This window comes from Phocoena phocoena, chromosome 10 (assembly GCF_963924675.1).
Source record: "Phocoena phocoena chromosome 10, mPhoPho1.1, whole genome shotgun sequence".
NCBI classification, from domain to species: domain Eukaryota; kingdom Metazoa; phylum Chordata; class Mammalia; order Artiodactyla; family Phocoenidae; genus Phocoena; species Phocoena phocoena.
Window position 1 is genome coordinate 83,264,121 of NC_089228.1, and position 26,961 is coordinate 83,291,081.

The 26,961-nt window shown below is 39.9% G+C and overlaps 7 non-coding genes across 7 annotated transcripts; all 7 read left to right on the forward strand.

Moving 5' to 3' along the window:
- The first annotated feature begins 1,282 nt into the window (after positions 1 to 1,282).
- On the forward strand, positions 1,283 to 1,354 carry TRNAA-AGC (transfer RNA alanine (anticodon AGC)). The gene has a single exon. It is a non-coding gene; the product is annotated as a tRNA-Ala (tRNA).
- Positions 1,355 to 2,363: 1,009 nt separating this feature from the next.
- Positions 2,364 to 2,436, forward strand: TRNAF-GAA (transfer RNA phenylalanine (anticodon GAA)). The gene has a single exon. It is a non-coding gene; the product is annotated as a tRNA-Phe (tRNA).
- Positions 2,437 to 3,160: 724 nt separating this feature from the next.
- Positions 3,161 to 3,267, forward strand: LOC136130073 (U6 spliceosomal RNA). Its single transcript, XR_010656278.1, has one exon. It is a non-coding gene; the product is annotated as a U6 spliceosomal RNA (small nuclear RNA).
- A 4,287-nt stretch (positions 3,268 to 7,554) lies between these two features.
- TRNAA-UGC (transfer RNA alanine (anticodon UGC)) lies at positions 7,555 to 7,626 on the forward strand. Its single transcript has one exon. It is a non-coding gene; the product is annotated as a tRNA-Ala (tRNA).
- A 3,982-nt stretch (positions 7,627 to 11,608) lies between these two features.
- Positions 11,609 to 11,681, forward strand: TRNAK-UUU (transfer RNA lysine (anticodon UUU)). The gene has a single exon. It is a non-coding gene; the product is annotated as a tRNA-Lys (tRNA).
- A 5,170-nt stretch (positions 11,682 to 16,851) lies between these two features.
- Positions 16,852 to 16,923, forward strand: TRNAA-CGC (transfer RNA alanine (anticodon CGC)). The gene has a single exon. It is a non-coding gene; the product is annotated as a tRNA-Ala (tRNA).
- A 5,351-nt stretch (positions 16,924 to 22,274) lies between these two features.
- TRNAA-AGC (transfer RNA alanine (anticodon AGC)) lies at positions 22,275 to 22,346 on the forward strand. Its single transcript has one exon. It is a non-coding gene; the product is annotated as a tRNA-Ala (tRNA).
- Positions 22,347 to 26,961: the final 4,615 nt, after the last annotated feature.

A 26,961-nucleotide genomic window follows, 5' to 3' on the forward strand; every position in this document is an offset into this window, starting at 1 on the left:
AAGAGACACCAGAAAAATCACCTAAAGACTTTGGAGTCAAAATAAAAGTTATCAGTGGAATAGAGAGGAAGCAAAATGCCCCTGTGTCTGTTAGCCATAACAGTGAAAAGACCACTTCCTCTCTCTGATTCGTGCATCCATGAGTCCTGATGAGAGAGACACACATTCCCATTATTAGTCACTGATTAAGAGTATTCACCATATCCTGGATATCATTACACAGCCCCCTCCCCCGCTCCAAAGTATTGTCTCTCAGCTCATACAATAACCAAGTATTCAAAAGGTTGTTCCACCATCCTATCAGGCCATCTGCTTCAGGGTTAGGGGCTTATGGTGAGGCCAGTGAATTCCAGAACATTAGCCCACTGCCAAATTTTATTTGCTATAAACTGGCTTCTTGTCTCAGAAACAATGCTGTGGATGCTGTTGAATATGACATTCAGTAAATCCATGGTTGGTGGTTTTGGCAGAAGCATTGTGGGAGGTGAAGGAAAATCCACATCCAGATTAAGTATTTATTCCAGTGAGATATACACTGTCCCCCTAATACAGAATTGGTCAAATATAATGAACCTGACACCAGGGGTTTAGCTGCTTCCCCCATGGAATGATAGCTTGTGAGGGCTCAAAGTTTGTCTGTGATATTGGTAGTTTAGTCACTTAGCAGTGGTTTGAACTACATCATTTTGGTGCATAGAGGTGCATGTTGCTGAACCTGTGTATGACCTCTGTTCCTGTCATCATGGCCAGTTTGTCCATAAGCTCACTGGGCAAGTAGAATAGTGGCTAAAGAGAAGCTTCCAGACATCAACAGAATGGGTCATCGTGTCCAACTGCCTATTAGATCACCTCTGAGGAGGTTGTTCTCTGGAGGGCATTCACATGGAAACAAATATCCTTAGACTCTGCACATTTGGGCAATTCTATCTACCCGCCTCTTTCCCAGACCTCTCTGTCACCATTTTTTCAATAATTTTCCTTCCAAGCTCCTAATTACCAGCCAAACTATTAGCCACCTCTCATAAATTAGTGTAGATCCCTACTCTACAAGCAAAATGAACAGTCATGTGCCCTGCTTGAAGTAACGCCCACTGAGAGGGTTTACCTTCACCACCAACATTCAGGTACTATGGAAGCTGCTCACCTTTGTGAGTGGAGTCCACTTTGGGTGGAGTGCACCCGCTAGAGCTCGTTAAGTTAATTCACAGAACAATTGGTGATTTTTCGAGACTCACCAAATCCTCACTAATTTCTAATATGAATGAAATAAGCCACCAGCACCGGGGGTGTAGCTCAGTGGTAGAGCGCGTGCTTAGCATGCACGAGGCCCCGGGTTCAATCCCCGGCACCTCCACTTTGAAGTCTCTTTGCTGGGAACTGCTACAGAGTAACGTTAATTACTTCTTACAGTGGTTCAGCAGCTCCCAGGGTTGAGAAAAGTGCTCACCTGCTCAGAGCTGCTCACCTCTGCTCACCAGTATATGAGCAGAATCACCTATAAACCAAGTCTGGTTCTTTTTTCTTCTTCTTCTTTAGTTGTAGGAACTCCCTATGAAGCTATAGAGGTAGATTGAAGAATGGAGGATTGTACCAAGTGTAGGAGCCATGGGAACATAAGCTACTTTCTCATGCAAATTACTCATGTATGTAGGCCCTGCTCATATATTCTATTTATACTTGAATATGAAATGGTGCTGTGCACTGCTTATTACATCACAATGCTAAATGATTTCCTTGCCTGGCTAATGAAGGAGCCAATCAAAAGCTGATTTGGTTGTAGTCTCATTTTCATTTTTGAAGGAATTTTTGTGAAGAAATTCTGTTATGATGAGATATGCTGTTTCAAATTTTCTAAATTTTGTGAAAGTTGCTTCCCTGTCAGTCGGGAATATTGTCTCAAGAGTTTAGTCTGGTAATATTTATGTATACGGTATTCTTTTAGCAAATTCACAGCATCATTGGACTCCATTTCTCAGCATTTTTGGAGGTTGTGAGAGATGAAAGAATGAAAAGAAGAGAAAAATAAGGGACCCCCCCCAAATAATATTTTCTTTAGTTTCCTTTAGATTCTGAGCTGTATCTGGGTCAACTGACAGGATGTAGAGGAGCGGAAAGGCTTTCTATTGAATCCCTCATTATTACCTGTTTTCAAATTCTCCCACCTTTACGTGTTCATCCAATACTGCCAGGAATTGGATGCAACTGGCATACGTGGAAGTTAATAGATTCCAGGTCTTTCCAGATAGGAAAGTATATTGGACAATTAGGCAGCCATGCTTAAGAAATCTGAAAACGTCTAAAACAGAAGTTGAAAACAATCTGAATATTAAAAAAGAAATGTCAGGAACAGGGGTTTTCAGGTAGCCGAAATAGCTCAGTTGGGAGAGCGTTAGACTGAAGATTTAAAGGTCCTTGGTTCGATCCCGGGTTTCGGCACACTAAGGGTTTTAGTTGATCCCAGGGGTGAATTTCCTTTCTGCGCATTAATAAGGAATGTCGTAATGCAGCAGCCCCCAACATTTCTGGCACCAGGGACCGGTTTCGTGGAAGACAATTTTTCCACGGACGGGTGTGGATGGTTCAGGCGGTAATGCGAGCGATAGAGAGCGGTGGGGAGCGACGGAGAGCGGTGGGGAGCGACGGGCAGCGGCAGATGAAGCTTCGCTCGCTCGCCCGCCTCTCACCTCCTGCTGTGCGGCCTGGTACCTAACAGGGCGTGGACCGGTACCTATTCACTCGGATGATGCCCACGAATGTTGAGTTCCTTTAGCATGCTAAAGCCTAATTGCACAATAAAAACAATGTTGCGCCACAGTTCACACTTTTTGTTTTGTTTTGTTTTCACACGATGTGCAAGCACTACTAATAGAAGTAATAACAATAAAATGTTATGGTTCAGAGATGCACAGGACACTGAAAAACTTGAGGAAAGATCACTGAGTCGCTGCAATGCGTAGTGCGCACAGCAGCAGTGGGAAGGGTCAAGGGTGCCATTACTCTCCGTGATAGCCCTAAGGTAGCCATAGACGACGTGTAAATGAATTGGCTGTATTCGAACAAAACTTTATATATGGACACCGAAATGTAAATTTCATATAAACTTCACGTGTCACCCAATACTTTTTTTTGTTTCCTTTTTCACCTTTAAAAATAAAAAACGGTACTCCTTTCGGCAACACTTATACTAAAACTGGAAAGATACAGAGAAAATTCCCATGACCTCTGCGCAAGGATGACATGCACATCCATGAAACTTTCCAAAACCATTCTTAGCTCGAACGCAATAGTTTACCAGCCACTGGGGTAGAAGAGTCCATTGTAAATATTCAGAACATCAAGCAGGCAAGACTTCAGTAGCCTTTTGCCGATTAGAAATAACTGGAGAATAAATGTAAACACACGGAACCTGAACCCCTAGGGATTCAAACTTTGTCTCCCCAGATTAAAAATTCTGAAATTTACCTAGTGAGCTACCCGAATCTACAGGTCTAGCTAGCGGACATGTATTCAACTGATTTATTTGGTAGATATTGTCCTAGTCGCAAACTCCTTGGCATTCTCTTTATTGCAGAGAAAATTCCATTTGAAAGAGATGCTATAATGCCTCACTCTCAGAAATACTTTGTTTTCCTCTCTCCTGTCTTTGTGTCCTCCGTTCCTTGAGGCGTCCAGAACCAGAGCTGTAGCGTCCCCTACAAAATGTCATAGTAGGGTTTGCAGGCCATATTGCTGCATTTAAGGTGTTTTATTTCGTGGTACATATTTATGAATTCATTCCCTTCTTTCTCATTTCCCCACAGCATTGAGAGCTGCTCAACATTAAGAAATTATGTAGGGACATCCCTTTCCCTGTGAGTGATAATGACATTTTCAAACGGAAATGAATCCAAAAGTCATTCTATCTGTCTTTTGACTTCAGGATTCCTGACTGTAAAGAAGGATCTGGAGCAGGTGTTCTAGGAAATCTGCTTGGCTTTGAAACTTGCCCTGTTACATGTTGGCTGTGAACTAGTGGCCAACTAATTACTTCACCTCTTAGGGAGTCTGTTTATCAAGGAGGTGATATAATCATTTAATGTAACCCATTGTTATTACTATTATCCACTTGTTACCTCCAGCTACATTAAACAAGCACTGTTTTTTATTTAGAAAGTTTGAAAAAATAAATGTGTCATATTGACCACAGTCAGAACTCAACCTAGAGTTCTGTGAGCAGGATTTCAAGTTTCCCTTGGGAAATCCAACATGTTTCAATGCCTCAAAACTCAAACTCTCCACCACCTGGCAGTAAGTGATGCTCATCATCTATCACTCACTGGGAAGAGGCTTCTTCATTCAGTTCAAGTGCACTGGCTCTTAGATTTGGGAAAAGTTTGCAATCAATAAATTAAAGGGCATAAATAAGAAAAATAAAAAGTGGAAAGACCCATTCCCAATTCCTCAAGTTTGGTGAGGGTCGGGGAAGCAATGTACATTTTCTATAGTGAAGAACATGGGACTTACAGATAATTTCAGTTAAAGGAAACATCATCCTACTAAAAACATGAGTCACATTTTTGTTTCCTTAGCTTTTCCTCCACCGTATTCTAGAAGGTGATAAGCTAGCGATAAGTGCCTGGTGTGTGCTGGGAAAAAATTGCTGCTCCCAGAGCTTCCTGCCTATTCAAGTAATGGAGCCACGACAAAAATCTAGAGAGAAAGCTATAATTGCCTTATTTCAAGGGTTTGGGGGTTTCTTATGTCTTCTAGCCCACTAATCCTTTAGGCATCACTGAAGGTCACAAAATGGCTCTAGATTTTTCTATGAATGAACCCTCAATGAACTTATGGAATCTTACTCTAGCCAAAGTACATGTGATTTTAGAACTTTAATTCAACAAGTGTCTGAGTAATCTGTTTGAGCCACTGGCCTCTCAATTCAGACTGAACTTTTGAAGTCTCCATGTTGTGTAACAGACGACAGAGTCATTCTTACCATCCTCAGAGCAAAGTTGAGGATCCTTTGACGCTGGCTATCTCCTCACTCAGACCTAGTATTTCAGTCAACTCTCTGGTCTAGCAGTCTTATTTCATTCATTACTTTGTATTCCTTTATTGTTTCTTATTCATTTTAATGCTCAGTGTTTCCAAGATTGTCTCGAAGACACTGTAATCTGTTGAGCTTACTATCGTCTTTAAGCACTTTCTTACGTTCTGACACAGAATGATATTCTAGGTGACAGCAAATTCTTACAATGGGGATCTGTCTGAAGAAATTAAGTTGTGGGGCTAGTTCTCCCAGTTGTTCCTTGAGTGTCACTGATTCTAGGCTCTTCTTTTCCTTCTTCTATTCACCTTTTGTAGGTTGACAAGTGTGAATAGATCCTAGGAATGTACCTTTCTGCCTAGCATGAAGATGCCTTTCTCTTCATGTAGCCTGGAAAGAGAATGCAATAAAGGAATTTCAGAAACAACGGAATCGTACATAAGGGATTTTTGTACTAACAATTTCAGGTTCTGGAAACACAAGGCAGATAGATATTGCCATTAAATTTTATTCCACGAGCAAAAAGAGTAAGGGGGTGTAGCTCAGCGCGTGCTTAGCATGCTCGAGGCCCCGGGTTCAATCCCCGGCACCTCCAATCGCAGGCGAGTGTTTCTCATTCTGCGTGATGAGACCAGCTCCTTGTGAGTGTTCGTATTTCTGCCTAAAACTGGCCTTCGGTTTTTGGAATCACTACTATCCTCTTCATATTGAGTTACCTCCTTATTTTGCAGGGGGGGTGGGAAAAAAGTGAAATATGGGAATTCCCTGGCGGTCCCGTGGTTAGGACTCCGCGCTTTCACTGCTGAGGGCGTGGGTTAAATCCCTGGTTGGGGAATTAAGATCCTGCAAGCCGCGCGGCGCCGCCGAAAAATAAAATAAAGTGAAATACATCTAGTTTAGCATTCAGTAAATTAGTTTAAGTAGAAATAATGTAATTTTAAATGGCCTTTTAAACTAATGACATCAAACTGTAAATTTAAAAAGCAACTTAAAAGGATTTAAATATGATAATATATAGAAAGATATACTCATAATTTCTCAGATCTTCATGCACTTTTGAGTTGAAGTGACAAATTAGCTCTAATATATCACACTGTAACATGCTCCCTCTGCACATGACTATGTATGAAACCAGATTATGTCACGCAAAATATGCCTCTTTGACATGAAAATTATTTTGAACTGAAGTTAATTAAGATGCAAAAAAAAAAAAAAAAAAAAACAACAAAACACACACACACACAGGAAAGCTCTCTCTACCCTCCCATATCCACCCAAAGGCAGGATATAAATTCTCCTTTTACTGGAGACAAACTCTTATCAGCCCAGAGATGCACCAGAGGAATCTGCAAACAAATCTTACTCCACTAGTTTCTTCCCATATATTTAATTTCCCACAGTTTTCTGCCCTTGGAAGATGAAAATTGCATTCCTCGATCCTGTCATTTGTCTACAAATTTACTGTTCTTTGTTGAATATACTTCATTAGCCGCGGTGCTAAGCCGCCACTTTGAGTTACTTTTTGTTTAGGTTTCTTCTGTGTGATGCCTGTTGCACACATTAACAAGCTCTGTTTTTCTCTTGTTAACCTACCTTTATGTGTAAGCGTGCCAGCTGAAAGCCTAAGTTGAATAAAGTGTTGTCTCTCCCGTTCTAGTATGCTGCCCTCTCCACATTCTATACACCAAGCAATTGGACAGCACCCCATTAGATCTACACACTATTAAAATGAGTCAAGTCCTCTGATCATGAACTTGGGAGTGAAAGCAATTACAAGACCTTCTAAAATTTATAAATCCTTGCTTTTCATTTCTAGACTTATTCTTGGAGAACCAGTAGCAAATAATGGAAATCAGTGGGGACAGGTATTTCCGAATTTCTTGGATTATATGAGAGTAGAGTGCACAAAATGAAGTACTGGGTTTGGTTTCTAGCACCTTTGTTCCCGCCCTTTTCTTTTACTCTCTTAAACTATGTTGGCACAAACGTTTCCCACTTTCCTCTTTATATTCCCTAACTCACTTTTTCTTGCTCATAGCACAGTTAACTTCATACCCATTTGCTCCTGATCCCTTTCCACTCTAAGGGCCTCATCATCATTGGTGATGTCTGTTTTCCCAAGGAACATTTAATTGAAGGAAACAAAAAAGAAAGATCTGGCTCATTCAGGATTTCCTGAACCCAAAACGACAAACATGGCAGATTCACAACATCAAGCTTGAGCAATCAATTCCATTGGTAGTATTATTTAGGAGCATGAAGGAAAAAGAACAGAAAGAGAGAAAAAGAAAAAAGTAAGACATTCTCAGTCAATTATCTCTTAGAAAGCATTATTCTTTCAACTGTTCCTGGGTTAATTAAATAACTGCAGGCCAGGGAGAAGCCACTAGACTGTATCCAGTTCAGTAATTTCAGAAATAGTGTAATTTAACCTGATAGACTTTCTCCAGAGAACTCTTAGCTTACAAAAAAAAAAAAAAGACGGAGAAATAATATTTTATGAAATAGCTAGAAAGAGGTAGAGGTATGGGGGTGTAGCTCAGTGGTAGAGCGTGTGCTTTGCATGTACGCGGTCCCTGGTTCAATCCCTGGCACCTCCACTTAAATTTATCAACCCCTTTTCTCATATCCTCTGCGAAAAGAAGGGCAGTGGATTGCTTTTATAGTTTTCCCATTTTTGCTGCCTCTGGCTTATCACCTCCCAGGGCGGGGCAACAGCAAAATAAAGACAAGAAGAAGGAGAGAGAGAGGAAGAGAGGAAGGAAGGAAGGGAGGGAGGGAGGGAGGGAGGGAGGGAGGGCGGGAGGGAAGAAGGGAAGAAAGGAAAAGAAAGACATTCCCATCAGACATTTCACTTCCAAAGCAAGAAGCCTCCCACCACAACTGGCATATGCAAATAAAGACAGAACAGAAAAAGGACAGAATAAAGGGGAATAGAAACGGCCCTATTCTTTTAGTTCGTTTAGTTGTATGAGCAGTCAGATCTGCATCATCTAACAGACAAGAGAAAATCTTTCACCTGCCTCCCCTGCCTCCCCCTTCTCATCCCCACCTCCTTTCCCTCCACCCCTCCATCCATTACTGGACTCAAGCAGTTGAGGTGGGGGAAGTGGGTCCCAAATCTTTCTGAGTGAGTGACTGAGAGAACATTGAACAACCCAAACAGCAGTGCTAAGGAATGATGAGACTGTCAACGTGAACATTGGGAACATAATTGGAAGCTTCAGGGTTGGAAGCTATTAGCTGGCAGGAATAGTTTGATTTGGGTGGAAATTAGGCTTAAGGCATTAAAATTTTTTGTTAGAAGCTGGATTTTGGCAGATGATAAATTGGGTCTCATTGGAGATTTTAACAGACCAGGTAGTAGAAAACACCCAACCCCATACACACACTCCTGGCTGAAATAAAGCTGCAAGGATATTGGCGAGTAATGAATTAAAATGTCTTCCCTTCTACATTTCCTACATTTGCCCACGGAATTCCAGTTTCTTGTTTTTAGAATTTTAAATAAAGTCATAAAATGGAATACATGATTTAACATCACACCAAAGATTTCTGAGATGCAACCAAAGCGGTAGTGTGTGCAGGGTTGGGGAGATGAAGAGGGAGGGATAAAAACAGACGGATGCATAATTTTCTTGTGTTTCCTAAAATAAACACTATTGGTATAAACAAAGAGCTAATTAAAATTATACAACAACTTTGTTGCTATACATAATTGTACATTAGGTGAATATATCAAAATCAGTTCCATTTTCAGTTTTTTTTTTTTGGTTGCTAGTTTGTATATCAAAAAAGTAGAATAATGTAAAAGCTGAATTTTGCAGAGGGAGGGAAGCTGGTTCATGTGTACAAACAAAAAAGATTTCCAGTTAGCCTCTCAAAGGCTAGGAGGGCTGAGAGGGTAGGATTAGCAACTCACAGTGGAAGATGAGAAGACAGGACTCCACAGACACTGGACCTTAGGATGCCCAGTTTACCCAGCAGCTGCTATAAACTCCTAAAGCACAGACATCCAAGGGCATCGTTTTTGGACCCTCCCAGTTGAGAAATGCTTTTACAAAGCAGTGTCTATTTTAGGGCAGATGCCAAGTAGAGACTGCTTTTAAATTCCTTTTTGAGTGAGCTATCTGTTGTCCTCTTTATTTTCCTTCCAGTGGCTCCTAGCAGCTCCTGGCAGAGAACAAAAGCTTGCCCTTGGTGTTTTCTGTGCCAGGAACCCTGATGCATATTCTCTCTCTTCCTCTTCATACTCACTGGATTAAACATGGAGCCTCCATACAGTCTCAGATAAATGAAGGCAGTGGGCAGAATCATGAAAGACAGAAAGTCTCTGAAGAGCACTGGGACTGTAGACACTGTAGCCCCCAAGGGAATCCATATTCTGGGCACTTTTCCCAGGGAAAGAAAATAACTAATACCTAGGACCTCTAAGGTTCACCTTTGGCTCCCTGATGGTCAGTGTGCCTCAAATGGCTTCAGCTTTGACCTTGGGATTTGTTACTCCTTCTCTGGTCATCTCCATGGTACCACCGGTTTCCCACATCATCACAGCAGGGGACTGTACCTCCGCTGCTCCTGACTGCCAGAGACCTAGCAAAAAATTCAGGGGAGTGAGTACAAAGAAGGGAACTCAGAAAGTTACCTCTGGAAATTTAGGTCCAGATGGAAAGAGAAGACAAAACCTTCAGCTACTAAAGGAAAAGGGGTAAGTGTCTGCCACAGACAATCACTGGTTCTGGCACTGTTTGAACATGAGATGAATTTGAAATGTGTAGGAAGCAACTTCATGATGATGAAGATGTCTCGTAAGCAAGGTCATACCTGAGTCTATAATTCAGCAGATAGCTTGCATCTAGAGACCTGGATTTTCACGTGGCTATGGAAGAGAAGGCGCCTGAGATGAGAGTAGCACACGAACTGAAAAAGACCCATTGGAATTGGAGAATTAGGAGTCATTGGTATGCATTGCAGGAAAACAAAAGAATGGCTGGCTTTAGATTGATTTCGGGCCTTGCGGCTCTTTGTTTCTGCTTCGGGTATCTTCCCTACTTCTCTCAGCTTGCTTCAAAGTCTGCTCCACAGCTAGCTCTCAGGAAGGCATTTCCATTCCATCACCAAGGAAAGTCCCAGGAATGGGGCATTTTTCTTGTCTTCAAATTCTTCCTTTCCCCCAACTTCATCCTCCTCTGCCTCCAAAGCTGCCTAAAAGACCACAGAGGTAATGCAGAAGAATACAAAGAAGAAAAGTCAAGTATTTCTGGCTTCAGTATTTGTAGCACGTGGGCTCCATAGTTGTGGCTCGCGGGCTTTAGAGCACAGGCTAATTGTGGCACTCGAGTTTAGTTGTTCCGCGGCATGGGGGATCTTCCTGGACCAGGGCTCAAACCCTTAGTCCCTAGCTTTAGGTAGGTGAATTCTTAACCACTGCGCCAGTAGGGAAATCCTCAGCGTTAAGTATTGCGGAAGGGTGGTAGGGACGGGGCGGATAGAGGGGGATTTAGGTCCTTCCGGAAGGAAAGAGATGACAGAGCGGGAAGAATTTACAAAACCTACCAAGAAATGCAGAGCGACAGAGAGTGTGTAGCAAACCTAGGGCAGCAACTCGGCCGGGACCCGGCAACTGCTTTCCTCACTGAGGTTCTGTTTTGAAAGACAGAAGGAGGGAAGAGGAAGGAGGAAACAGAATACACAACCTCTTTCGGACGGAATTCTCTCCGGAATGTGAGAGAGCAGGGAAATGTGTGGGCTGGGAAAGGAACTGGCACTTTGTATGCCTAGAGAGCAGCTCACACCTCAGGCACTCAGGCGCAAAACCACTTTCCGCCTATTTTGTCCGACAGGTAACCCAGATATGAATTTTGGATGAAGTCCGAAAGCATATTTAGAAGAGGCCGGGCAGTAATTTATACTATTAGAAAGCTCCGCAGACTCAAAATCTGGCAGGTCTGGGAAACCCTGACTGGAGTGTCAAAAACCCGGAACCTGGATGGAGTGGACTGAGTTATTGGGAAGATCCCACGCAGGAGCTGGCAGAGTGGACCAGAGCGGAAAGGCGAAGCAGTGCGTGAATGGGAAGAGGGAGGAGGCGAGGTTGGAGTTAGCGAAGTAGGGCGAAGAGGGCTTGAATATGAATCTCTCAACATGAATAGGATTTGGGTAGATGGGTAGGAAGGACATGTCCAAGCTCCACCTCTCTTCTTTGCATCCTATAGGTACAAGAAAATGTTGGCTTTCCGTGATTTTAGGGAAGTGAGCAGCAAACTTTTGTCCCACAAGAAGATCCCCCTCATTTTTACCCAAACTGTTGGCTTTTGAGAGCATCGTGGGGCTCTTTCAATAGCTGAGGTAGCTCCTCAGAGCGCTGGATTTTTGAGGGAAGTCAAATTGTTTCAAACGTGTTGCCTGTTGTGGTGGCAGCTAGTTAGTGTAGAAGTGAGATCCGCCGGCTGCTTTTGGCTTGAGTATGTGAGGTACTTGTGCCGGCGACTTTTTTTTTTTTAACGCTTTGAGAACTCAAAATTGAAACCAACCTAACGAACTTACCTTTACTAGGCCATAAGAGAAACTTGTGTCTCGTGGGCCCGGGTAGCTCAGTCGGTAGAGCATCAGACTTTTAATCTGAGGGTCCAGGGTTCAAGTCCCTGTTCGGGCGGAAATTGTGCTTTTCTTTCCTAACATCTAAAAAAAAAAAAAAAAAGTCCCTGTTCTGGGCTGTGAACTGCCAGAGGAAAGCAGAGTAATCCTAAATGTTTCATACCTTCGCCCAAGTAAACAGGAGAAGGCGGTTGGGGTGGGGGTTTCGACCGTGGAATGTGTGCGAAGAAGAATGAATCCCCTTATACCTCTTGGCAGTCTGTTGTGTTTTTGCTTTGTGGGTGTTAGATCGAGCTTGGAACGAGTAGTAGCTTGGGTTTAAACATGATTAAGATGCCTGTTTAAGAAAATTTAAGATGGAGTCTTGTGGAGATATTTGGCAACCACAGTGATCCCTAAGATGGCAACTCTGCAGCAATCTGTGATTGGGAGGGGTTTTATTATTATGGAAAAGAGAGACAGTATGTAGAGGGAGAATGTAAAAGGGCATATTGTGATTTGAAGATTGGGAACTCATTAACGGTATTCCCGGAAAAAAGATGTATTAAGCTAGACTAATCTTGGACTCTAGTATATTGTTCCTTGAACTTCCTTAGAAATCCCGGGAAATGCTTAGAAATCTAGGTGAGGTGATTGGTATCTCATCTCCTTTTTGCCCGCTTCTGACCATATGAGAGTTTTGTTCATGTTCACAGAAATCCCATGAAGTAGATTTTGAACTTGGAAGGACCCCATTTGTCGGGAAGAACTTGTCTCTCAGTTTGTCCAATAGATTCATCTGACTGCCAGAATAAGGAATAGGAAACAGAAAAGTGACAGGTCTCAATGAGGGAGAGAAATGTGTGGGGTGGGGAAATGGGGCTGGCTTTAATTTGCCTCTGCGTCTTGGGGTAAAGCACAATTAGGATCATGTCCATTGTCCCTGGTAAATCATTACATTATGACAGAAGCAAACTGGATTCCAAGTGGGGTCTTGTACATTCCTGATATAAGCAAAAGCACGGTAAATTGGGAAGCACTGCCCAATATAATATGAGGCACAAATGCCAACCACATATATAATTTAAAATTTTCTAGTCACATTGAAAAAAGTAAAAAGAAACAAGTGAAGTTAATAACATTTTATTTAATTCAGTATATCTAAAATATTATCATCTCAATAAATAATCCATATAAAGGCATATTACCTAGATAATTTACATTCTTTTTTTTTCTTACTAAGTCTTTGAAATCTGCTGTGTACTTTACAGTTACAGTACATCTCAAGTTGGATTGGTCATATTTCAAGTACTCAAGAATCGCATGTGCTAGTGGCTACCATATTGGATAGCAGAGTTCTAAGGATTAATGCATTTGAATAAACAGAAGAAAATATATAGATGTGCAAATTAGAGCAGTTTTGTAACTCAACTCAAAATCTATATGCAAAATTTCACTCATATTTGTGAGGCATGCCAACTAAAAATTGGCACTTGCCATCTGTCTCTACAAGGACTAAATCACTAGCCACTGCAGCCGCTGACCTTCAACACACCCTGAAAGGAGTTTGCAGTGGAGATCAGAAATGAGGCACTCTGTGCTCTGGGAAAAACTGGCACAACAGGCCTTCAAATAGTTAGATATTTTCAGGAGATTTTATGAGCCCAAATTTTTACATCTTATCATATCTAGAAAAGCACTAAAATCATTAACAGTGACATCAGCAAGCCTCTGCCAAAATGTGTGCTTAACTGCGCGTACCCCCTTCACCAGAATCTTTTATAATACTGACCTTCCTCCCTACGTCTTCGGAGCCGTTCCTCAGAGCTATCTGAGACAGTCTCCTGGGCTATAGTCCTCACTTTGCCCCAAATAAAACTTAACTCACAACTCTCACATTGTGGTTTTTTTTTTTTTCCAGTCGACATGTGTCAACTGAAATAAAAATGCACAATGCGGGAGCTATGAGTTTCAGTTTTATTTGGGAACTTATTGAGAACTACAGTCCAGGAGCGGCTATGTGCAAATACTGGTAAATTGCCACTATGTAAGGTTACCTGAATTCTTTCTGATAAAGTGCTAATATTTAATATCCTTTTACCATCCTTTATCTTTCCTATACCTAAAGACTAATATATGTTTTCCTGTGAGTGACAGAGATTGTCTTCTACCCAAATCATTCGCTCATAAAAATGCATGTGTTAAGACTTGAGAGGAAACATGCCATTGGATATTTCTGCCAGTGGATATTCCCCCCATTACTTCCTGTAAACAGAAAGCCATACTTAAAATTTCTAAGTCAGTGGTCACATTTCCACAAGACTCTGAATCCCTCAGTTTTCAAGAAATTACTTTGGGAGCCACTGGGGAGAGAGATCCTTCTGTTCACAAGAAAGTCAACTTCAAAAGGTTGATATATACTTTAAAAAAGCTATTCAAGTACGTATATGCTTTGAAAACAGTGTGTCACAGTAAAAAGATAAAATATATATTTGAAAAGAGATTCAGATATACATATTTTCAACAAAGGACTTTATCATAAACAAGGTAAAATTTTCATCTGAAAGGAAATTCAGATACACATTTGAAAAGAAAGAGAGTTACAATATCTTTCAGGGAAAAAAAAGGAGGGAGGAGAGTAAAACAAAGAATATTAGTTGGGCTTTAGAGTCTTCTAATTGGTATAATGCTATTTTGATTATGAGGGAACTCTGTTCTCATCAGGAGTTCTATGTGTGTCTGTTAGATAAATTGCACAATTCAAATATTATGTATCCATACTTTATTTCTGACGGTAATTACTGAGCACAATGGGTTATAATCCCCCGTTATGGATAAAAATGTACTATTTAATCATTGGTGTGGCAAAAGCTGGGTAGTTACCTGGAAAAAAAGTATTGACTCCATATCCCACAACTCACAGCAGGATGAATTCTAAATGGTGTTTGAGATTTATGAAAACAAAACTTACTAGTACTTCAAAAACACATGTGAAATTTTTAATAACTTTGGAGTGGGGAAGGCTATTGAATCAATTGTGATTCAAAAATCCAAAATTAGGGCTTACCTGGTGGCGCAGTGGTTGAGTCCGCCTGCCGATGTAAGGCACAGGGATTCGTGCCGCGGTCCGGGAAGATCCCACATGCCGCGGAGTGGCTGGGCCCGTGAGCCATGGCCGCTGAGCCTGCGCGTCTAGATTAAAAAAAAAAAAAAAAAAAAATCCAAAATTATTTAAAGGAAAATTTTAACAAATTTGATTTCAAGAGAGCTTCTGAAAGAGTGGTAAGAGTATAGGTAGAGTTTGTTTAGTAGTTTTATCCTTTTCTTACTTTCCAAATTTTCTGCAATAAATATGTATTATTTGAATAATAATAGAGTAAAACAGAACAAAACAAAACCTCCTGTAAAACAAAGTAAAAATACACAAGCAAAGTCAATGAAAAATTCAGACTGGGAAAATAGAATTGCTATTCATATAACAAAAGGCATAATTTCCCCGTGTCACTCAGCATAGGCTTGATCATGATGTAAAAGAAAACATCCACAAAATCTCAGTGGCTTAAACAATAAAGGCACATTGTATATTTTCCCTCATTGGTTGGCTGTTGGCTCTTCAATATTCTCAATTTGGGATTTAGGATGATAAAGTAGTGTAGAAGAGGGGAAAAAACATCTTTTCCTCTACCTGTCTTAACTTTGTTGATTGGAACTGTGCAAATTAAAGCGACAAAAAACAGATTAACAACAGAGAAACAAAAGTTTATTAATGCATGCATCATGCATACACATGGGAGGATTCAATGATAAATGACTCAAAGGGGTAGTTAGCCCTGAGCTTATATAGTGTCTTAGGAAAGAAAAATAAATTTGTAGAGAAGTGATGAGATAAATGAAAAGGGTTTTAAAGGCTTTTGAGGGCAGAAAACTGTGGGTAGGTAAATATCTGAGGGAAACTAATGGAGTAGGGTTCGTACAACTCCCTAGCATTTGGTATTGTCAGTGTTCTGAATTTTGGCTATTCCAATAGGTGTGTAGTAGTATCTCATTGTTGCTTTAATTTACAATTCCCTGATGACGTACGATGTGGAGCATCATTTTATATGGTTATCTGCCATCTATGTTTCTTCTTTAATGAGGTATCTGTTCAGATACGTTGCCTGATTTATAATCGGCTTTTCATTTTCTTGTTGAGTTTTAAGAGTTCGTTGTATATTTTAGATACCATCCCTTTATCAGATTCGTGTTTTGCAAATATTTTCTCCCAGCCCATGTCTTAACAGTGTCTTTCTCAGAGCAGCAGTAATTTTTAATTTTAATGAAGTCCAATTTATCATCATGAATCGTGCCTTTGGTGTTGCCATTTTCACTTTTGAAGAGCTTCTGTTCTCTGCTGTATGACTTCTGAAGTGAGAGACAAAAATCACTGCAGCTGGGTCTGGGGTCAGAAAAGCCTTTTCAGTAGATTGTAGTAGTGCAGCGGGGCTGCGGGTGCAGAAGCGCTCCGGACCCGGATGCTGGTTTAGGAGGTCTTGTCCACGTTCGTTCTTCCACGGGGTAAAGTAGGCTGCGGAACGAGAAGCTGGCCACTGGATAAAGGAAAGGGGGAAACAAAGGAATGCGGGCTTCTTTAAATCTAAGATTCTTCATGAAGCCAAAGTTCACAGATAACCACTCCGGTTATCTGTGGTCAGGTGGACTCGAAGGCCTCTGTGGGACAAGCCGTTGCCTCTGGGGACAAATATGAAGGCAGGATTTTCACATTTCATCTATCTGGACAATTTTCTTTTTTTTTTTTTTCCTCCAAGCGGGATCAAGTTGGAAGACGCAGCTCCAAAGATTCATTTGACCATTCAACTTACTCTGCTGCAAAAAAATTGGGCCGCATTTTCCATGAGCCTTTGTTTTGGCTCGTAGACCATTTTTCAAAGGGTCCTGAAAAATCCCTCAGTTCTTTCCACCGGGGGTTTGATTTGACTGACGGGAGAAAAAACAATTGTGCTGAAACGACTAAAATAATAATTGTGCTGAAGCTACTAAAATTGGGCTCTGTTCTCAGTAACAATACGAGTTGGATGTTGTCGACGGGTCTCGGAAGGGGGCTACTTGGATATAATCCGAAAGAGGCTTTAGATGTAATTCGTCTTCAATGACGGCTACTCTCTAGTTGGAAACAAAAAACCCCAAAATTGTGCACAACGCTTTGAGATTTTAAAGGGACAGGAATGCTGCCCAGTAACTGGCTTCCAGCAGGGGATGTAGCTCAGTGGTAGAGCGCATGCTTCGCATGTATGAGGCCCCGGGTTCGATCCCCGGCATCTCCAGTAGGTCCTCTCGTTTTCGTTGTCAGCCTTCGTTCTCGTCTTCAGCCTTTGGCCTTACATTATTAAATAAAATATTCTAGCTCTTTCTCATTTTTCTCCCATTATCATTCCCTTTAAATCGAGCTATTTTCCATCTATGTGCTTATTTCTCTTTCGTTTTGTTAAATAAACACCGCCATTTCCCCTGCTTCCTGGAAACATCCTTGGGGTGTCTTATTACGCAGTGAGTAGTACAAAGCCAGAGGGACAATTCACAAGTAAATTCATCCTATGAATGCACCCAGGAAAAGGGAATACAGCTGCGTATCAAAGATTTATTTAGCTCAATTAAAGGAGGTCCTATCCATTCCCACTATCCACTGGAAAATAATCAGTAAAAATAAAATATCTCAGTAATTTTTTTTAAGGGGAGGAGAAGGTAGCATGTGTTTAGTATTGATGTGGTAGTTGCACATCAGTATTCAAGGGTACACCCTATGACCATAGAGGAATTTCTTTATGCATAGTTACTAACCTAGTTACCATTTTATTTCTCACTGTGTCTTTGGCATTGCTCAACGTTTCTGTGCAGAAAAACTGGTCACAGTCCAGTACAGGAGGTCTGGAAATGTAGTAAAGGTTAGGAATAGCCTGTGGAAATGGAAGGCACCCTTAATAGCATGACTGTTCTCCTAGCAACCAGCCCCTAACTCTAGAAGCAGGCCAAAGCTCACCTCATTAACATAACAAAACACCTTTGTCTCTCTCTTCACTTAGGAAATTCTAAGGATTTTAGGAGCTCTGTGCCAGCAGCAGGTCTGAAGGCCAAATATACATTTCTTATTATAAATCACAATATTAATAATGTATACCCAGGTGTGAAATTGCTGCATCATATGGTAGCTCTATTTTTAATTTTTTGAGGAACCACAAAAACCTTTTTTTTCTCCTTTCTTAGCTTATCAGTTATAATTCTTTAACTTTTTTTAGTGGTCCCTCTAGAGTTTGTGGTATACATTTACAATTAGTCCAAGTTCACCTTCCAATAACCCTACACTTCTTCACAGGTAGTGTAAATACCCTTGTAATAAAAAAAATCCTACTTTTCCTCCCTCCTAGCTATTGTATCATTGCTATCATTTATTTCAGTTATATATAAGCATACATAAGTATATATACAATATTTGTATAACCATATAATCAAATACATTGTTGCTATTATAATTTTGAACAAACCGTTATCTGTGAGATCAACTAAGGAAAATAAAAGTTTTTATTTACCTTCCCATATCCTTCTTTGATATTCTTCCTTTCCTTATGAAGATTTGAATTTCTGACCTATATTATTTTCCTTGTCTCTAAAAAACTTCATTTAACATGTCTTGCAAGACTGGTCTACAGGGAACACATTCCCTCCGTTTTTGTTTGAGAAAGTTTTTATTTCTCCCTCACTTTTGAAAATTTTGCAGGGTACAGAATTCTAGGCTGTGGTTTTTTCTCTCAACACTTTAAATATTTCACTCTAATCTATTCTTGTTTTCATGGTTTCTTAGTAGAAGTGAAATGTAATTCTTACCTTGGTTCCTCTATAGGCTAGATGTTTTGTTTTGTTTTTCCTCTGACTTCTTTCAGGAGTAATTTCTTTCTATTTGATCTTCTGTAGTTTGAAAATGATATGCTTATATATAGTTTTCTGTTTGTTTCTTTTTTCATTTATCCTTCTTGGCACTCTCTGAACTTCCTAGATCTGTGGTTTGCTGTCTGACATTAGTTTGGAGAAATTCTCAGTCATTATTATTTCAAATATTCTGCTCCTTTCCCTCTTTCTTTTCCTTCTGGTATTCCCATTACACATATGTTATATTTTTTGTGCTTGTCCTAGAGTCCTTGGGTATTCTGTTCTTTTTTTTTCCCTAGCCTTTGTTTTCTTTGTTTTTCAGTTTTGGAGGTTTCTATTGATATAGCCTCAAGTTCAGAGTCTTTCCTTACTTATGTCCACTCTACTAATAAACCTAACAAAGGCATTCTTCCTTCTATTACTGTGTTTTTAATCTTTCACATTTCTTTTTCCGTTGTTTATTTTAGGATTTTCATCTTTCTCCTTACATTGCCTATCTGTTCTTGCATACTATCTACTTTATTCATTAGATCCTTTAGCATATTAGTCATAGTTGTTTTAAATTTCTGGTCTAATAATTCCAACATCCCTGCAATGTCTGGTTCTCTTCTGGCTCTGCCTTTTCAAACTGTTTTTTGCCATTTGATATGTTGTGTAATTTTTTCTGTATAGCCTGACATGGTTTACTTGATAAAAGGATATATAGGACTTTAGTAATGTAGTGGTGAGATGTTGGGGGAGGAGAAGCTTTCTCTAGTCCAATGATTAGGTCTCAGTCTTTTAATGATCTTTTACCTCTGGGTCGTGAACTTCACAACTGTTTCTCAGTTGTACCCCCCGCCCCCGCAAATGCCCCGACTTAGGTGGGACAACATAGCTAGAGTATGCTGGAGCTGGGTTTTTCCCTCTCTCATGTGAAAGCCTAGAGCCAGCTGGAACTGAGTATTTCCCTTCCTTCAGGACAATTAGGCTCTGACAAAACCCCAGCAAGTTAGGGTCTGGTTAAATCGATTCTTTAGTAGGCAGGCCTTGTTAAGAACAACAGAGTGCTCTGGCATATTTCAACTTGGTTCCTCTTCTCCCCACTCTGCTGGAAGCATGAAGGAATTTCCCCCCAATATTTGCATATTTAATGTGAGAATCTGGTCAAACTCCTAGGGGTAAAACTCACAGAAGTGTGGGGATGCCACCTCCGCCCTGCCCTGGCCATGACTCAGGGTCCCTGGAGTTTTTAACTATCAGACTTGCTTACATGGATCCTTAAGCAATTTATCAATTACAGTTCAGGTTTTGGTTCTTCCTGTGGTTTCCACTTGTGAGTCACTGCTCAGGTAAGTCATCACTCCCTTTATTCACCTGTCTATCTCTCCATTCTTGGGGGCAGCCGTTTGCCCTGTGTCCACACCTCTCTTATAGATTCAGGAAGATGTGTTGATTTTTCAGTCTGCTCAGCTTTTTCCTTCTTGATAGAATGGAGTGGTGACTTCCCAGCCCCTTATATATGGAACCAGAAACTGGAAGTCTGTTTGCTAGTTTTTTATACGTTTTTGTCTCTGTACTTATAGTGAAATGGTCCTATAATTTTTCCTTCTTGTATTTTCTCCACTGGGTTTTGGTATCAGTATTATACTAATCTCCTAAAATAATTTATAGTTTTTCAGAATATTTTGTACAACACAGAGGTTAATGCTTCCTTTACGATTTCATAGAACATGCCAGTAAATTGATCTCAGACTGGAAATCAAATTTTATGGAAATTTTGCTTCAATTCTCGATTCAGTTTTTTAAATGGCAATATATTAAATCAGATTTTCTATAACTTTTTATGTTAGCTTTGATAAGTTATACATTTTTATACATTTTCCATTTCTTTGAATGGAATTGAGAGGATTGAAGCCAAATTTCATGATTTCTCACTTTTAAAATTTCCTAAGTAGCCACTGAAAATATTCTCCTGTTTATTCATTTATGCAAACATCCATCTCTCTATCCATCCACTCATTTACATTTTTAAAATGATTCAAATATTTACTTACACTGGGTATTGTAATAAGTACTGATATACAATTAAGGATAACACAGTGTCTTAGCTAACCTTCAAGAAGACCCCCTATGATCCTTACCTCCTGGTCATCACACCCTTGTGCAGTCTTCTCCCACTTGAGTCAGTCACCAAGACATGAGGGGGAGCTGAGGCTTCCTACCCACATGTGAATGAGCCATCTTAGAAGCAGATCCTCCAGATGCAGTCCAACCTTCAGAGCACTGCATGCACAGTAGACACCCTGAGTTCAACTTCAAGAGACACCTAGTGCCAGAATTACCCAGCCAAGCCACACTGGAGTTCCTGACCCACAGAATCTGAGATAATAAATATTATTTTTTTTAACCGTGTACATTTTGGAGTATTATTCAGCAATAGATAACTAATATTCACAGCAAGCCTTTTTAACATTTCTCTTAAAGGAATAATCATTATTTACAAAAAATATACAATTTTTATGTTTCTCTCAAGCTTGCAGACTACTATTTGAAAATCAAATAGCAATGTTAAATTAAGATGTGTGGCTCTCCTCACATGTTTTTCTTTTTATCCTGAAAAAATTCCGAAGATTTTAGGCTGATTGCCTAGTGTAACTTATCCACCAGAGGTTCATGGATCTACCATTAAAAGAGTCCCTGGCAAAAAGAAATGGAAAAACCATAATTATTTTAGATGACTCATGTTTTATGTAAACTGTCTGGGACCACCACCTCTACTACATGAATAAAATTTAGGTTCTCTTAGCAAGGTGAAAAGATGAGAAATGCAGGTGTCATCTTGGTCAAGCTGATTTCTCTGCCTTCATCTCCACCTTGCACCTCCCAACTCACACCGTTCTGAACTACATACAGTTCCACTCCTGTACGCATGTTGTATCCTCAGTTTTCGTTTCCTTTCTATTTGACATTCTTATTCATTCTTCCAGGTTTGCTCACAGGTTACTATATCCGGGGACTTCCCAGAACTAGGCAGGGATAAAACCTTCTTGATTTGTTGAGACCCTTGAGAGTGATCTGAATTCCAAAGGACCACTCCCTCTGCAGAAAAAATAAAGCAACCCGGAAGCAGAGGTTTTGCCTCAATCTTAAAAGTAACACGTTTCTTTCTTCCTGGCTTTTCTTTCCAAAGAATCAGAACAAGATCCGAGGATTCGTATTCCTTGGATTTGATTTGTATTCTTTGGATAAAATGAGGATCAGAGGCCTTAGGAAGCAATCCAACATCTTTACCCTTTAGCCCTCCCAGTTGCTAAGAGTGGAAGGAATTTATTTTTCTAACAGAAATACCTTCATTGGCTCCTTGTTTTCTAATAGTTACATAGCGGTTTCTGGAGTCCGGGACTAGGGTGAAGAATTGGGGAGGGGAATGGGTTGGTAGGTTTCATAATTAAAGACAGTCATTGGCAAAGTATTTTTTTTATCCTTCCTGTAAGGAATTTTCCTTTGTTCCACATATCTTTCGGCAAACGAGACAAGCACTCAGAAAAGGAGGGTCTGTGAGATTCCTACTCAGATTTCCGAGATCAGTGTATTCTCATCAGTCACTGAATTTCTGCAAGATACAGGTTAATAGGAATTCCTTGGTAACAGAGTTCTATAAAATAGAAGGTGAGAATTGTATCGTTTAGAAAAGAACAAAATAATTTTGTTTTAAAATGTAAATGTGTTTTATTTCATGAAGGTAGTTTAGAAAACAGCTTTCAAGCGCGATGGGGATGTAGCTCAGTGGTAGAGCGCATGCTTAGCATGCATGAGGTCCCGGGTTCGATCCCCAGCATCTCCAACCTTTTGTTTCCTAGCTCCGGAAACAATTCTCTTCTGCCTTACGATCACAGCCCATTCCTGTAGAATCTGAAGATTAACCATCTTGCCTCCAGGTACTTAACAGTTTGCTCGGGTTATGCTAGTAACCTTTCCGTTTAAAAATTTTATTCCTTTCCATCCTCAGCAGGGATTAGAGATGGTCTTCCACAAAGTGAAATCAAGAGTGACTTTAGTCCCTGTTCCATGAAAAAACAAAATGGCAGTTATTCATGTAAACTCTAAACGGAAGATTTGCGAACGGATTAGTATTTTCACTTAACTTTGCTGCGGGGTTTCGAACGGGAGATGGGACGGTAAGGCTGAGCTTCTGTCTCAGGTTTCATACTCTGAGGCTCAATAAGAAAGATGGATTTCACGGGAAGCTCCCCTAGAAAGAAAATACACTCTTCCCAGGCCGGAGGCTGTGAAAGTATTGGGTAAATTTCGCTTCTTAAAACGTGACAGTTCTCTCAGAAATCGAGCACAAAGGAGTGAAGTAGAAACATTTCGACGCAGACATGTTTCCCCCTCAGTGCGTTTTGCCAGAGCTCGCAGCGTCCACATCGCTGTGGATTTGATTCCTTCTATACTGATCTCTTTTGTAATCTCTGAATTTGCCTCACTGATTCTAAAGTTACTGACTTTAATTCTCTCCAAAAATCCACTTCTCTTTCTAAACCTAGCCCTTTTACACCACTCATGTGGGTAAGGACTTTCTTTGGCTAGCTCCTTTGTGTGTTTTGTTGAAGTGCTATTCCCCTTTGGAATGCAGCATCTCCTGTATCTTGGTGCTTTTGTCTCAACTTCCAATTTGTGACACCTTGTCACATTAGCAAGGGAAGGAAATTTAGAAAACAGTTTTTTGTTGTTCCGTTTATTTCTCAGCAAGGCCTCCAGCAGCTCCAGGCGTCCCTTGCCTGGCTGTAGTTAAGGGCTCCTGAACCTTAGGGGATGGAATGTACCAAATTCTTAGAGGTACAAGAGCCCAGTGTTAAAAAAATAATAATGGCTGCGATCCTTTATGTTGGACTCTTTAATGATTTGGTCTGTCATTCATGGGTGGATCTAGTGCTTGTGCCTCTTGACTAAGAAAAACCACAAAATTAAAGTATGGGTCTTAAAATGGGCCTTTGAAAGTGTGGTGCGCTGAAGCTTGCATTCTATTAGCTAAATCGTCCTGTGCTGTCATGTACTGAACAATTGGTCTTGCCAATATTTATTACAGACCTACAATAGTTTAACTCTGGTATAGCTCTAAAGATATTAGAACACTTTGAACAAACTTAAAATAGTAGCCATAGCATCTACCAGCTGAGCGGTTCATGAGGAAATAGTTCACAGACTTTATCCTTTCTTGTTCCTCCCATTTTCAATATGCCGTATTACCCACACTCAAGTCTAGCAGTGGTGAGATACCAACAGTTCTACCTAGGAACCAGTTTTGAGTTGTAATTATGACTTACCACCTGATTTTTTTGTCACATCATGTCACCAGACTATGATCAACTTCATCAAAGATTGTTTTTAAGATTTCTCTATTCCAAACCACATGAAAAGACTCACCTTAATTTAACCAATAAAAAAGTTTTACGTGCAATCCAAGAACAGTGTCCTAACTAAATTATTTTATCTGGTAGGTAAAGTGTGTACTGGGTGATAGGAGGGAAAGATGAAATCAATACAGTTTCCCTGAGCCCACAAATGTCTTTAAAATTGAAGCGGTGGTTCTACAACTTGGCTGCACGTTGGAGTCACCTGGAGAGCTCTAAAATTTTCTGATGCCTGGATCCCACTCTGAGAGATTCTAGTTTAATTTGTCTGGAGTGTGGAATGGACACTAGCGTTTTAAAAATCCCCCTAGGTGATTTGAATATGCAGCTAAGGTTGAGAACCACTGGTCTAGAAATTCTCTATTTAAATTATCTCAAATATCCACAAAGGTGGGAGGAGGCATAAGAGAGGTATACCTGCAGACTCATCCCTTTCTCAGTTAGTCTAAGCTTATCTAGAAACACCACTGGTGACTGAGGTAGTCACAGATACAGGAGCAGCCCCCAGACTGGCCAAGTCAAGGGCAGACAGGGGTGATCCATGGGATATAACTTAATTTCACATACCATTCTGCTAAGTAAATAGAAACACCTCTCTCTCTCTTTATCTTACCACAGTTGTTCAAGGACTGTGAAATGAAAACTGTTACTTCCTAAGATCCCTGTGTTTGCAAAGCTGGTCACTGGGAAGAAAGTAGATCACTTAATAATTCAGTGCCTTCCAGGACAGAACAAATATACTCTAAGCTTCCCCCTACCCCAAAATTTAAATTTGGGGATATCTATCAGTGGTTTGAGATGGCTCTGACCTAGACTTGAAGCAGGAAAGACACTACATTTTCTGAAATAAAATTTCCTCATGAAAAAGGGGAGTTGATACTGATAACTTGGGGCTAAGACTTTATAATGGAAGGCTTGTTTTTTTTTAAACATCTTTATTGGAGTATAATTGCCCTACATTGTTGTGTTCGTTTCTGCTGTATAACAAAGTGAATCAGCTATACGTATACATATATCCCCATATCCCTTCCCTCTCGCCATCCCTATCCCACCCCTCTAGGTGGTCACAAAGCACCGAGTGCATTCTAGACAACAGGACCTCAGGAAAATGTTGTAAATCTGGGAGATTTTAAACATTCAGGGAAGGCAATCTGATGATCATTTTTTGAATTCATATAGTGTGAGGTGATCAAAGGAGAGGAGGGTTGGATAAGGGGGTTGGAATAGCTATTTCACAGTTGCTACCAAATGACAAAAAAAGGATTAACTTTCTAGTAATGAACAAAGTAACAAATGTGCTAGGTGCATAAAAATGCAATATTCATATCTTTTGGTATTCTAAATAAGCTATTCACCAATAAAAGTTAAAAATGAAAATAAACTGAAGAGACAGAAAAAAGTTATACAGGGGAGAGCTAATTTGCTCACATAGAACTTCCTGTGCTTAATCCTTAAAGGGTCCTACTACTTTTTTCCCCCGAACTTTTCTTTTAGGGTAAATTCTAAGTTATTCTGAATGGTTGTTTCACAAAGTGAGGAAACTTTAGATTGTTATTCCAAGTCATTGCCTTTATTTTTTCCCCTTGTATTAGCTTTCTGGTATGTTTGACATAAAATGTTGGAAGGCTTGCCTTTACTTATGTCACTGTGCTTCAGGGAAAGCCCATTTCCATGTGGCCTAGGTAAAGCTACAGTATCATTACCCATAGATACATTTTGTTTTGTCAACTAACATTTTAGCTACTTAATGGCAAAGATTATTTCTCTGCTCTTTGTTATTTTCTAGAAACTATAGAAATTCTGGCAATATCTGTTAAGGGAAGAGGCTCTACTGCATGTAAAGCAAATATGTGAATACTTGGGGCTTTGCAAGTGCACTAATCTTTACTTTTACTTTTGTTATTTTTCTAATACAATAATGTGAAAGTTTATGCAAATATATTTTATTTTATTGAACTTAAAAGTAATTATGAAATAGTAAAGCATAAATACAGAGAATATTATAATAGATGTCATGTACCCTTTACCCAGATCTTCTTTTTTCCCTAAGGAAATAATTTAGAAGTATGGCTGAAGCATCACCCCTCATTTCCCATTCCCCTTCCTCTCTCCATAAAAGTAACCACCATCCTGAAGTCCATTAGTATCTTTCCAATCTGCATTTTAATCTTTTACTACATGTATGTATATCTATAAAAAATTTATAGTAATTTTTGTTCAGCTTTTTAGTTAGTGTACTTGAGCCCTTCTCACACTTACCACCCATCACCCCTTATTCATTAGTTCTCTTTTTATTTTATTTTTTATTGAAATACAGTTGATTTACAATGTTTTGTTAATTACTGCTGTACAGCAAAGTGATTCAGATATCTATATAGAAATATATTACATAAGAATGTATATATATATATACATATTGTTTTATATATATTGTTTTCCATTATGGTTTATCATAGAAAATTGAATATCGTTCTCAACGCTTTTTAAAATAAATTGTCTTCAGTTAAGTTCGGGGCAAAATTTAGGAAAGAACTTAGCTCATATTCAGAGGATGATGCCTAGGGCTACTGTCACAAAATAACACAAACTACATGGTTTAAACCATAGAAGTTTATCATCTCATGATTCTGGAGGCTAGAAATCCAAAATCAAGGTGTTGGCAGGGTAGTTCCTTCTGAGGATTATGGGGGAGAATCTTTTTATGGCTCTCCCGTAGCTTCTGATGGTTTGCTGACCATCTTTGGTATTCCTTGGTTTATGAGTGCATCCCCCTCCCCAATCTCCGCTTTCATGTTCACATGTGTATATGTCTGTTTCCAAATTTCCCCCATTTACAAGAACCGCTGTCATATTGTACCAGAGAGGCCTGCCCTACTCCAGGATGACTTTGTCTTAACTAATTACATTAGTAATGACCCTTTTTCTCAACTACTTCTACAGTCACATTCTGAAGTAGTGGGGATTAGGACTTCAACATATGAATTTTTAGCGGGACAAAATTCAACTGATAACATCTACTAGCTAGTATTATGTTGAATCACCCTA